The following is a 13,452-nucleotide window of genomic DNA, read 5'->3' as shown; positions in this document are numbered from 1 at the left end:
GACTTTCCTCTTTGTATTATATTCCCTGTTAGACTTTTTACTATCCTGTTTTCTTTAGACATCATGTTTGCTAGTTAGTAGTGTATGAATGATAAAAATCTGTCCGATGGAAACATGTAACAGCTTTTCTCATCCCCCCCCTTCTGAACTGTTGTTTAATTGAGCAGCCTTCAGGTCTGTAGACTCCATTGATTTATTTCATGCAGCTCTTTGTAGCGGTCTGTGTTGTTACTATGGCAATGGGAAAACATAAACAGTATAAATGAGTAATGGCAATAAGGAATTGTTAGCTGGCAACAGAGATGATACATTTTGACCCTTTGTGAGATTTCTTTATTGTCTGAGGACAGACAACAAAATAAAGGGATGGTTTTCATCTGTCACAGGAACAACATCCAAATGGAGAATATTTCAAATTGGGAAGGGATGCATTAACCCCAGAGCAACCTTAGACCTTTGTTACCTGTGACAAAGCTCAGGGGCCCAAGGAGATGTATAGAAAAATTCTGGATGACTTGACTATCAATCTGTCCTGGAGCTGGAGCTGTTCTGGCCCACCAATGTTTCTGCAGGAATTGTCATCTGTAAGATGTTGCTCAGAGGTAGCACCTCACATTGTTTTACCTCCCTGACAGGTCCCAGTCCTCAGCAGCTCCTTCCAGCAGGGCAAGCAGCTTCACTGCAGGACTCATCCCAACCAAATGAAAGAGCCCAGGGACCCCGCTTTGCCGCATGGCTCTGCATTTGGTTTGCAGAATCCTGGCTTGATGGAACTGCAGCCTGCAGCCTGTGACTTCAGAAATGTAATTGCTAAGTCATGTAAAAAGATTAAAAACGAAAAGAGCTCACTCATACAGACCCTGAAAATTCTGTTCTGAACTTGGCCTCGTGCTGGTGTGGATCTGTACAGCTCAGAGGAGCTCAGAACAACTCGTGTTTGCCCGAAGATCTGGATGTGCAGTGTTATTTGTTGGCTGCTCATTTGGATCTATTCACAGTGCTGGGTGAAGGGTTTTTGCTACCTTTGCTCTCAGAATCTATTTTCCCCAGCTTCAGTTTAAGCATAAATCAAATTGCAAGTCTAGATACTCGCTTCATCTAGACTTCTAAAAGAGCAAGGTTCTGCACAGCAGGAGCAAAAGTATCAGAATCTGTTATCCATGTTTAAATGAATTTTGGGCCTTGGATTAAAAATTGCAAACATGGTGGAATAACGACCAGTGACATGATAGATGTCCAGGGTGAACAGATGATGAGATCTCTGCTCAGCCTGTACACTGCCATTGCCGTTGCTTTTCTTGTTTGTAAGGAATGGGACTTTAATGTCATCTGTTTGAGATGCTCGATTGTTTGGTGCTGTAACATTCAGAAGGCTGTTGGCAATGAAACGTACATACTTCAAACTGGTGCAGCTGTGGAAAGTGCAGCTTCCTAAATAATTGTGTAAAAAGGGTCAGGTCCTTACCTGGGTCAGTTGTACTGCTACCAGTGCTCATGCTCACTGATGGGATTTTATTCTGACTGGGGAGCAGTAACAACAGTGTGCTGTGGGTGCGTTGGAGGTAAGCATGCCTCAGAAGATGTCGAGTTCAATTAAATTACCCAGATGGGCAAAATTCAAGACTAAAAGCACTGGAGGTACTTTTCTTGGTATGCAGTTTTAGAAATCCTGGTATTTGTTAGCCTGACATTAATGCCTGGCGTGTTTCCTCTATTCTTTCTGATCTGCCAAAGTCTCATTCAAACTAAGTTAGATAAGTGTGGCCAGTTTGTTGTTTTCCAATAAACTTTTATCTTTCCTCTTATAGATCTCTGAAAACTTCTTTCATGAGTTTATGTGCTGTGGAGATGTCAGTAAACACTGAGATTTGTATTTCATTCTGAAAAGTCTATGGGAAATATACAGTTACCTCCTGCTTGGATTTCTGGTGTCTTTACTGGAGCACATAGTTAATCCCAGCTGTTGTAATAAATATCCAGTGAAATTCTCTTTAGGTACTGACAAAATCAGTCCAAGCGCAATCCTAAGAACAAGATGTAATTCATATAATTTGTATAATGTCTAGGTTGTCAGACTGAAAATGAATGCATATTACAGACTTCTTTGTGTACAACACCAAGCCATGATTCAGCAAAGCAATCATGCATGAACTTAAACATTCTCTGGATTTTAGTAAGAGCAAGGAGGCATTCACACATTGCTCTGAGCACAGTGTCCTCCTCGTGGAGTTGCAGGGCTGCCTTTTTTAGCCGAAGAGTTCCCATGGATGTCAGTGCCTGTGCTCTCTGGGCACTTCCTAGAAATTGGGTCTGGCTGCTGAGGGCTGTCTCCTGACCCAGGCTGCAGCCAGCTGCTGTGCTGGCTTACCTGGTTCTGTGCTTTCTGCTGTAGCAGGGCATGCACTGGAAGCAGCAGTTCCCACCTTTGGCGTTTGTGCTGCATGTTAGCCCAGGTTACCTGTGTCTATCCGGGACTGTCAGAACGTGTGCTGATCCCTGGCTTTCCTGATTCTCGTCTCTCTTGCAAGAGGCAGACCTGTCCTTGGGAACTGGCTGCTGCAAACAGCCATCTGAATATTGATTGAGGTCTGGCTTCAGGAGCAAGACTTAATTGAGCTGATCCTTGCCCTTTTTACGCTGTTTTGTTGAGTGCTTAATGCCTGTCTTGCTCAGATTAAAGTCCTACAGCAGTTGTGACCCATTTCTGCTGCACTGGTGTGGTACTGGCAACTCCAGAGAATTAAAAATCACTATTCCAGTAAAAAAAAGTGCTCTGGGCTTGGGAAACTGATTTATTTTAACTAAAAGCACACGTTGGTTCTCTCTCCTTAGATTCTGATGTTTGAATTTTTAGGATCAAGCAATTGAAGGGAGGTTGGGGTTTTTTTGTGTGTTTTCTGTTTGTTTGTTTGTTTGTTTGTTTTGCATCTGCAAGAGGTAGAAGTAACATTTTGCCAGGAAAGCTGGTAATCTCATACAGCTACATGGCCCCAGAAGCTGGCCCTTAGGCTTTGAGGAAGAGAGCAAATATGAGATCCTCTTAGGAGATGCTAGATCTGGTAACTGCTGTGTACTGGTGAAGAGAAAATAATGTGCTCTGGGGAGAATACACAGCCAAACTACTGCTAGGAATCAAAATTCTGTCCAGAATTGCTTGGTTTATAAAAGCCTTGTCACATCAGAGTTTGGATCTTTCCCAGAATACTGTTTCTGAACTCTGAAATACTTAAAAGAATGATTTCTGGCATGTGAAAGGGCAGAGAGTTTGTGTAAAAGGCTGCCTTAACTTTACACTCTTTACATAGCTTTTCATACACATTTAAAATTTTCCACATAGAAACATTTGCATTTTAATAAATTACCATTTCTTCAAGAAGAGAAACACCTCATGCACAATGCTACATGATGATGTGAAGCACTTTGTAAATCAAAGATGCTAAAGGATGCTAAAGGTTCTCTTTTTTAACAAAAACACTCAACATACTTCAAAATACACTCGTTATTTCCCTGTGGTGTGGGACCCATGTAGCAGATTTTTGTGATTTTTATGTGATCCTTTGGTCACATCAGCAAGATTACATTGTTTGCGGCCGTTTTCTGCTATGTAGTGAAGGTTTGGTTCATTGCTTATCAGTAATTTTCCTTTCCATGTTCAACCCTTGCTTTTCTCTTGTAATCTGAGGTCTGTTTCCCTGAGCACAGGTTTCTCTATCCCCACCTTGAAGTGATGTCACGTCATCTCCCTGCAAGTCATTCCATGCATCCATCTAGCCAGAAACATTGATTTTTTTGTTCAAACCCTTCCGCAGTGTCAAAGAATTTTAAAGTATACATTCCTAGTATATGACCTCTTTGGCTATATGGTGATTATTAATATTACAGAAGCAAGTAAGGAAATGACATCAGTAGATAAGATGGACTGTGCAATAGCAGAAGCTTTATCCACACTGAATACACTATTCATTTGCACAGAAAGATCATTTCTCAATTCAAAGAGGAATATTCTAATTTAAGGCCTAACTTCGGCCATATGTCAAAATCTGTGCAGAAACAAAGCTTAGCACTGTGCAGGGAGCCCGTAAGAAACACATTCCCCTTTGTGGATGGCGACTGGTAGGTGCATCCAGCCCTTGGAGCCCTCGTTTTTTCCTGACAAGCTCTCTTTTTATATCAGAAAGAGCTTCAATTTAGTCTGTTTGTAATTTAATGTAGAGTGACTCAAAGGTGTAAAAAATGGGAAATGCTGTAGTGAGTGGCCTCCAGGTTAACTTTCCCATAAGCCTCACCTAGGAGGTTTTTATTGCTCGTTTGAGCAGATCAGAAAGCATGCTGCAGAAGCACAGCTCTGAAACAGACTTCCATGAAACAAACTTTTGTGTAAAAATTCAGTTGAATGTAGGTGATAGCAGTGAACATTCCAGACACAGAAGGTCAGAGGAGTCTCTGTTCAGCCACACAGGAAAGGCCAGGAGCTGGAGGCATGGCCAGTCTCCGTGGTGCGGTGCTGCAGGGAGGCTGGGAGAGTGCTTTGTGTCCTGTGCTGTACCTGCCGTTGAAGACCTCGTGCTGGGAAAGGGAAGGGAGGTCCTGCAGAGGACGGTGATTTTTCGGCAGCCCCTCGAGGGCTCCATCAGCAGATGGCTGGCGTGGCCACCCACCCTTCCTACGCAGCGCCGTTCCTGTGCTCGCACACAATAGCGTTCCATACTTCCATTTATATTTGGAGCTGTGTGCTGCCTGACTTTGCTCAGCGCATTCACCTCTGCTGACATAAATCAGTGCTTCACAATGGAAGGCCCTAAACAAGCACAGTCAGTAGAGATGGACTGTATGGCTGTGGAGCTTCGCTCACTGCAGGTCAGGGCCAGGTGCCTGTCCCTATCTGTGCATTAACTGTAAGCTGCAGTGGAATGAAAATATGGAAAGGGAGCTGTGGTAAAATAGTGTTTTCATCCTGGTGGGCTTTGCAAAATCCCAGCCTTCAGATAAGGTGTTAACTTTGTCACTTTGTTGTCACACCCAAGTGAATGCCATTCTCCGATAAATACTTTGGCATTCCTCCAGTCTGATTTGATTATTCTTGGAAGCATTGTCCAGTCACATATATTTTTAACCTCCTTTTAACCAAAGTTAGAGGAGGTTTGTGAACAATTAGCCCTGTCTGCCTGCAGAGGATGTGGTGCCCTGGGCAGATCTGTGCCCACTGCTGAAAAGACCAAGCCACATCCAAAGCTCTCTGTGACAGATCCCAGGAGCAATCTCTGCAAGCTACAGCCTGCGTTGCATGGAGTGCATGGCGGGGTTCGTTCCTGGCCCCAGTGCAGTCAAAGCAGCTCAGGTCTGCAAATTAGCTCCTTTGTTAGCAGCTGAGTGGAGCAGCTGAGGCCTCAGCAGGATGGGAGCAGTGTCAGATGCCGTGTGATGCACAGACATGCAGCATCCCTTCTCTGGTTAGGACTTACTGTGCTGTCAGAGGTACTAACGTAAGCTGTGAGCCAGCATAAGCTGCTTGCTAGCTCCCATTCCGTCACTGCCAGCTGCTTGCACCTGCAGTGTTTGCTGGAAGTGGCTTAGGTGTGCTTGCAGCACCCTCACTGCTGGCCTTAGCCAGCTGGGCTCTGCCTACCTGCATCTCTGTGCTGCATGCCCACGTTCAAATCTGAGGGGAAAGAATCTCCCCATGTTCCTCACTCAAGCAAAACACTCATTGCAAGTTAGGTTTAGCTCTGCCAAAATCACAAACTAATTGAAACCAGGAAAATTGTGATGTAAGTAGAGTGAAGAATGAGAAGCAATTGGTTGTCTTTCTGTTCTTTTTTCTAGCCATTTGTTAGCCTATTGCCACTTGCCAGTATTTTGGAAGAACTAAGTCTGCTTGTCACTAGAGCTGTGTTACAGACAGCTCTGGGCCTGTGTGTGTTAGCTGTGTCATTTGATTGCAGTGCTGACATGGTTCTTGGTGTGTCCTCCTCCCCAGGAATGTATTTTACATTTTGTGTCTCTAAGGAGAGGAGAATTTGGCGAGGAGCACTGAGAAGCATCTGGCTTTTTCCTGTTGTTCTGTCTTTCTCCACTAAGAGTGGACAGCTTTAAACGTAGCTGCTGATTCTAATTGTTGGAATCTGTTCTGCTTAGATTTTGGCTGGCAGTGTTACCTGGATAGGAGGAGTGTCCTGAGACCGTACTTATTGAATTTCATCCTTTCAGGGCAACATCTTTTGGTAAGATCCCCAATTTTTTCCAAGCAGTATGCTGGTCTGTTTGTCATGAGCTCCTCAAGAACTTATTTAGCCTAGGACTTGATACACTACATCCCTTTAAAAGGAGTTGCTTAATGGCAATTTGAAAGAGCTGAAAAATGATGTGCCTCAGTGGTCTCTTTACAGTGGCTTAGTAGGGATGAAGTTTTTTTCTGGAGGATACCATTTTTCTTGATACAGCTGCTTGGGATGCAATAGTGAGGCTCTGTGTTTGTGGTCAGCGGTCCAACATTACTCTTTAATGGGTTAAGGGATCATTAAATTGGGCAGAGGTGGGCAGAATGATGTTCAGTCAGAGCAAAAATGCCTTCCCCTGCATTTTCTTTCTACTGGCTGTAACCTGGCTCTGAGTCACTGTATGCCCAGCTGAGTGGTTATTTTTTTGGATCAGGTTTGACATTTGTCCACAGCTGGAAGATATGAGAGGAGATTTCACAAAGCAAATGCTGAAATACATAACAGAGATGTCATGCCTGCTCCTCCATCCATGGGTGGGGTGTTGAGCTTGCTTCATATCAAAGTGCTTTAAATAGGAATATATAAAAATATAAGTTGTTATTGTTCTACATGAAAGACTGATGGTGGTATGATCATAATGAAATGGTGCCTGCATTTCTGGTACTGCTGCCTGTATGTTCACAGAAATTTGTCCTTTTTATCCACATCAGCTTTTTGTGTCCTAAAATAATATTTACAAAATATTCCAGATGTTAACCATGTGAATTCTTAAAAATGATGCTTTCATGATCACGTAGGTAAAGATTTGGGATCAGATCTTATACAGACCAAATTGTGTAGCTCCAGGGAGCAGCTCCAGTTTGCATCAAATGAAGATCGCACCCTGTTTCATTGAGACAGTAATTTTCATGCAAAACACACCAGACATCACAGGATTCCAGTAGTTCCGGCCCATTTGTCTGCTGCTGCTAGGAAGTTGTTTACTCTTTTGTATCACTCTCTGCTGACGTCTGCTCACTGAACAATGTCATCAAATTTCCTGTTTTTTGGCTTGTGGAAAGTAGCTCCCCCACCTTATGCTAAAGCTTTGCAGCATGGAGAGCGGTGGAGCCGGATGCACCCAGCAGACAGGATGTAAGGTTAAATGCAGCATAGCTAAATAAATAAAGAAGGTGTTCAGTTGTAAATGAGAGCTGCCTACTTATCATGAGGATAAAGCTGACAGTTTAAATGTTGAGCCGTGATAAAAATCCATGTTTGTTTCAGTGATCTTTCTAAATGGCATTTGGATTTTTTTTTTTCTGTATGTTTCTCTTGCAGAAGGCTATCAATAGATTCCTTCCTGAGGTGGCCAGGTTTATAAATTTGAAAGGTTTATAATTTGGTGTTGTAGGATGTTACGTGAAACCACCTTCAGATCTTGTAAAGCATTTTGCAAACTGTTGAGCCTGAAGCTACTGCTCATGCTGTCACACTGGGGCAGAGAACTGCCAGCAAGGCGTGCAGCAGCACTCCTCTGCTAGCTGGCTGAGATCAGTACTGCTGACACACTGCCAGGGGCCTGATCCCCTTACGTTTTGGTTTGCTTGTGTTTTGGCCAGTGGCACAGGGTTATTAACTTCCCCTTGGACAAGAACCAGTGATGAGCAATGCAGACCTTAGTTCAACCGTTCTTCCAGGCAATGTTTTGAGCAGCTTTACTCGATCATACTGACAGCAGCACCCTGTTAGCCTCCTGTCACGCAAAGCAAAAGGAAACACCTATTGGAAGAGAGAAACTGCCTTTGAAAAATAGGGCACACGGTGCACCTGATAGTGCTTGCATTGTATTTCTCTTCTGTAGATCTGTCGTGCTGCAGATGGTTTCCCCATCACCCCATCTCCAAATCCTATTTCTGTTTTGCCCAAACAGCTTGTGTACTTGGCTGAGAGCGGCATCGCACTGAATGAAAGCAGTTCTTGTAAGGAATCTTCTGAAGTCTTTTATTTTAAAAAACAAACCATTTAGAGTTACTCCACAGAGTGATGGAAAAGTGATATTTCCATCTGTGTATCTTTATGGTCAGAAAGTGCCACACCTGGTTCCCACATAATCCAGAGCTCCCGTGCTTCCTTCCAGAATCCTACTTCACCAGCAGGGCCCTGCAGTCAGTATGCAGAGGTGAGCGAGATGCAGTGCCCAGCTGTGGTACTGGTGTGTTTACTTTGTGTGCTCAGGGCTTTCGTTCCATTTGCAGTGGGACTGTCTCACTAAGATCACACATGTGAGCTTTCTCCAGGACAGCCTGCCAGGCCAAGCAGGATGAGATACAGCCAGCTTTTGCTCCAGGCTGTTAAACCCTTGCAATGAAAACCTTGCACACTACACAAGTACAAATAAAGAAGTTGATTTGGTCCTTGTGTGGACTGCCTGTGTGCACAGGACCACATCAGTCACCTTCCGCTTTGGAACCAGCTCTGTCTGTGCTCAGGGAGGCTCAGGAAAGCTGCAGGAAAGGAGATGGCTGCAGACAATGAGTGTGGTGCCTAGGCAGGGGTAACCTTCATCCAAACAATTGGCAGGGCCTTCTCTCTCTTTGTTTCTTCACTGCCCTTCTTCCTCTCTGTGTATTCCCTGTTCCCTCCTCTGCATATTTTCAGAGGTTCATCCTGTACCCTCGTGCCCTTCTCCCATCAGGTGACAGCGGTGGTGTTTGATTATTTTGACTTCTGCCCTCCCATCACGACCTTGTTTGCAGCCCTGACCTCTCTAGTTCCTCCTGGGGCTCCTCACTTCCCTCCCCCTTTGCATCTTTGCTGAAATTGGAATGCTTGGAGCATCCCGTGCCTCTGGGCATCATCCCCATTCTTCCCAGGCCCTCAACCGGGCCCCTAGGAGATCTGCTGCCTCCTGCTCCTGATTACATTTGTTCAGAACTTGCCTTTGTGGAAGAGATTTAGAAGTACAGGTGCAAGCAGAACTCCTGAAAAGATGTCATCTATTTTATTTCTAACAAATAAATTCCAGATGTTTCTCTCTGACTCTTGGAGTGCTGATGGAATCAGCCTGGGGCTCCAGTTGTAGCATGGTGGTAGAGGTCAGAGCAGGGAGAGAAATGAACACTCACCTCTATCCGTGGCTTACAATCAAAGGGATTCTGATTTTCCAGCCAGATGAAGCTGGGGGAGTTCCAGGTGAGACTGTGGGGGAACTGTGTGAAGAAAGCAACTAATAGGCGCTGTGTTAGTAACTAAATTAAATGAACTTGTACGACAGAAATGCTGGAAATAATAGAACATTTCAAGAAGAGAATATGCTATCATGCCCAGAAAAAAAAAAGAAAAGAAAAGAAAAAGAAAAAAAAAGTTTGTACTTACCAGAAGATGTTTGTTGCTACAGACGATGCAAAAAGCTGCTTGTTATGTGGGAGACATTACCTTGTGTAGTGCTGCTTGGAAGGCTGCAACTGACTTCTTCCTGAAAAAATAGGCAGCCAATCTAGTGGTAATCCTGGAAATTCTACATGCCATGCAAGCGTTTAAAAAGATGTAATAGAATAGGTTAAAAGTACAAAGCAGAATTGCAATGCAAAATCATCAGTTTAACTTTTAAGCTGTCATAGATGCTATGAAATTATGTCCCAGAACTCCACTGAAGTAGGAAGGTGGTATGTGGTACGTCTGCAGCATCAGAAAAATTATTCCTGGCATAGACATGTTTCAGTTGTAAAAGAAAATAGAAGAAATCAGTCCTAATTGGTTAAAATGTATGAGACTCATTACCACTCAAGGAGTACATGGGTAACAGTGACAGCGCTTAGCGCTGTAAAATAAAGAGGAGACATGAGGCTGAAGTATCACACACTTGTGCCTGTTAGATTTACTTGACAAAAACGATTTGCAGGTAGTCATTCATTCATTCAGCATTCACAGCCAGCTGTGTGGAAATGGCACTGACAGCAGCAGTCACAGAGCTCCCATCTGTATTGGAGTCCTAGTCAGCTTTCCTGGTGCAGGACTGAGAAAAGGGGGTGTGCAGGGAGAATGGGCAGGTTTAGAGCTCGAAATGCACTGGATCATCTCCATCCAACAGCAGAACATTGTTGTCTGTGTCACACAACCACCGCAAATCATGCATACTTCATCTGGAAAGTATTTCTGGGTAGAGCCTCATATTACGGCCTGCAAATTTTGTTACTCTGCTTTGTGGAGAACATGCTGTGAGCAATTTATATCTAATGGGGCAGTGGTTTGATGCCACCTCTAATATTTTCCTGCTGTTCTAGAGGAGGTTTGTTTTGTTGAAAGACATTTGAATGTTCTTAAGCAAAATTAGATTACATATATAACTGGATTAAATTATGCACCTCGTACTATTTTCTGAAGTCATCCAGAGTGCAACGTAATGGTTCAAATTAAGCAGTGAAGAAAAAAAAGTAAACCTTTGGTGTTCTGTGGCTGCTGCCTGGACTGTACATGTTGGTGGCTCGTGCAGTTAGTCAAAATACATTACTGTCGCAATGCAGCACGAAAATTGCAAAGTTCAACATTTAGCAATACACCATTTGTTGTGTCTTTGGAGGATAAGGACAAAAGAGATGCAGAAAAATCCGCTAACCACACAAATATGAGTGCGGTAAGGCCATTCGTCCCGGCTCAGGGGAACACACAAACACATAAATCAAATGAAACATCTCATGATTGATAAAGGCTTTCCTAATCAAGAGCACCGCTCTCTCCCATGCTTATAGTAATTACAGCCTTATGTTCAAAGTTCACAGAGGATGAAAAAGAAATCAGGTGATCTAAGACTTTCCAACAGCCTGATCTACATTATTCTTCAATGAGTACATAGGATGTTTTTTTTTCCAGTTTTCCAAGTGTTGTATTTCATTACTGGGAGGAAAAGGAGAAAGAAAACAAGTGTGTGCAGTTGGTGCTGCACTCAGCTCAGAGCCATGGACGTTCCTGCAGCATGCTGCAGGCTGTCAGAGCATCTCTGCAGTCCGCACGGGGCTGTGCAGATGTAGCACAGGGAGGACACAAGGGCTCATAAATGAACATTTCCTGCTAAAATTTCTGGTAAAAGCTCCCTGCCAGAGCTATCAGCAGTCTGGATCACTGTCTGGGAAGAAACACTTCGTGCAGGGGAGGAAGAAGGAAATGGTGACTGTGAACTTGTTAATGGTGTCGCCAGACAGGACTTTAATGTCTCTTCTCCCTTGTTTGTGCTTTGGCATGGAGCTTTCCCACTCATACCAAAAAGCCTGGGCCTGTCACATCCATTCATAGAAAAGACAGGAGAGAGAGAAAGCTTATCTGGGAGGGAAACATAGTTTGGATAGTTGAAAAACAGATGAAATGAGCTTCCATCTTGTCAGGTGCCAGAATTTGTATCTTAAGGGAGATCGATTCTGGACAGATGCCAGTTTTTCTTGTAACTAATCACTTTGTTTTGCATAGGTTGACAACGTTTTAGTGTATAACAACCAGGACCTCTTTCTTCCTTCGCCTGTTTTATTGTTACTGCATGAGTAGAATGAGGAGCTGGTAAGAGATGGCCAGTGGAGCTCAGAGGCAGCTGGCTTTTCCTAAGAGTTTGTGGGCCTGTGGCAGGGTCTGGTGGCTTGTAACTGGAAGAGACTGATACAGCTTCTGGAAAAACAGATTCCAGACATCCTACCCATGTTATAGGCAATGGAAGCACCATTTAAAACTGGTTGTCCAAAGAACACTTGAAGGGCCAGGTCTGCTTGACCATGTTCACCACCACTAGCTCTGTGCTGAGTATTGGTGCTTTTATCGTGCAGTCAGCTGTGCAGTTTGCAGCCTAGCTCTAGTGCATGTGTTTACATTATGGATTTATTCAGTGTTTTTTCACCTCCTTTTCTTGGCCTGCCATCTTCCGCCTTATTACAGACCTTTCCTTCCCAATTTGCTGTGCAGCAGGGCTCTCTCACTTACTGTCATAACCAGGTAAAAGGATCTTATGTGGGTATCTCCAGATGCTGTCTGTTTCCTGTAAATCTCAGGCGTAAATAGAAGATACAATTTATGAGGCTATTCAACATCAGTGTATTACTATCTGCACAGTTACGGCTCTTGTACTTTGAGAAATACAAACCTTAGATGTGGAAAGAGTATACCCAGACAGTTGTGTAGTCAACAGACTTCACAGCAGGCAGGATTTTGCCTTGTTGGATGGTAGATACCAGCTGGATTTGCATCTCCATTAATGACCACAGTGGCTGCTTTAAGGGCTGTTGATTAAAAGGGAGCGGCTCCACTGAGAGCTTGGTTCCCAGTTTTGGTGTGTGAAACTTTACTGGGAGGTGGTAACGTACTGGTTGCTTAGGCATTCCTGGAGGCAAAAGCACGCTCCGTGCTAACTCATTTTATTTCAGCAGTGTCATCTTTGGCACCTCGGCAGCTCTTTGGTAAGGGGAGAACTGGGGCTGTGGAGATTATTTCTTAGCAAACATAGTAATGCAGTTAGATTCATTAAGTAATGTTTTGAGTTAAATAAAAGTGCTGGAGTGTGCCTACCACAAATGCAGATAGAGTGAAATTCTTTTCGCCAAGAGAGCTAAAATTAAAAGTGGAATTCTGGTTATAATGAAAAAATCCACGTTAGTAAAGATATGCAAAGTTCAGAGGGATTGGTGTGACTGTAAAAAGGTTCTACTGTACGTAAGGAAAAAAAACCAAGAGCAATCCCATGAACAGCGCATGCGATGTAACATTTCAGGGCGCTGTGGGCTGGCAGAAGTGCGGTGTGTTCCTGACCCAGGCGCGAGCACAAGGCCTCTGTCGGGTTTCAGCCTACCTGGTGGGTCCTCCGAAATGAAGAGGCGTCTGTGTGAGAGGAAAGCAGCCTCTAGCAGCCACTGTCCCTGCTAGTGAAATTCTGAGCGGACAGAAGAAAGGAGGGATCCCAGCTCTCTTAAATCCATTTGTCTGTTTGCTCCCCATGATAAAACCTGGTGTAATCCTGTTGGTCTCTGGTATGATCATCCTAAATGAATGCTGGAGAGCAGAAGAGAGGACACGGTGCTATGAATTTCCTAGTATTTATTTTAAAGGATGTCTCGAATATGCTTGTAATCTCAAGCTTTCTGTGATGTATTGGAGATAAAGTTCTCCATTTGTAAGAGGCCAAGAACATTACTTTTGGTTTTCTCAATTATTAATGGACAGTGGCATTCAGTAAACAAAAATCCTGAAATGTTTGCTATCACTACTGAATATCTCCCTG

At 43.7% G+C, this 13,452-nt stretch overlaps 1 protein-coding gene across 4 annotated transcripts in view; it reads left to right on the top strand.

Moving 5' to 3' along the window:
* LOC128075580 (high affinity cAMP-specific and IBMX-insensitive 3',5'-cyclic phosphodiesterase 8A-like) overlaps positions 1 to 13,452 on the top strand; it is a 132,245-nt gene that overhangs the window by 77,157 nt on the left and 41,636 nt on the right. The window lies entirely within an intron of this gene.

This window comes from Tympanuchus pallidicinctus, unplaced genomic scaffold (genome assembly GCF_026119805.1).
Source record: "Tympanuchus pallidicinctus isolate F22 unplaced genomic scaffold, pur_lepc_1.0 scaffold12, whole genome shotgun sequence".
NCBI lineage: Eukaryota > Metazoa > Chordata > Aves > Galliformes > Phasianidae > Tympanuchus > Tympanuchus pallidicinctus.
Note: the sequence above shows the minus strand (reverse complement) of the source record. Positions and strands in the feature narration are given on the sequence as shown.